This window comes from Pteropus medius, unplaced genomic scaffold (assembly GCF_902729225.1).
Source record: "Pteropus medius unplaced genomic scaffold, Ma_sr-lr_union100, whole genome shotgun sequence".
Lineage (NCBI taxonomy): Eukaryota > Metazoa > Chordata > Mammalia > Chiroptera > Pteropodidae > Pteropus > Pteropus medius.
Genome location: NW_024346062.1, coordinates 7,782,272 through 7,782,619, shown reverse-complemented (window position 1 = coordinate 7,782,619; position 348 = coordinate 7,782,272).

The following is a 348-nucleotide window of genomic DNA, read 5'->3' as shown; positions in this document are numbered from 1 at the left end:
ACAGCTTTAGGCCCATGTGTAGGAAACTGGTGACAGAGTGTGGTAAGAGGATGCCACCCAAATTTCTAGTGCAGGTATCCTATACCAGATCCTCTACTTGAAGAGATTAATCTTAAGTAAATACAAGCAAGTCAAGTCCACATTCCTTCAGTTTTACTTTAAAATCATGCTGGATTCCAGTTGCATTCAGTAAATGTGTGTGAAGTGAAAGGTTTGAGCAGTTAGTAGAGGCAGCTTGAGGTAGCATTCTCCATACCCCCTTCAGAGTAAGTGATGCTTATTAAGGACATATAGTGTGCTGCAGTGAAGGAAGACCTGTCACCATCATTAAAGGTGTGGCACGCATGC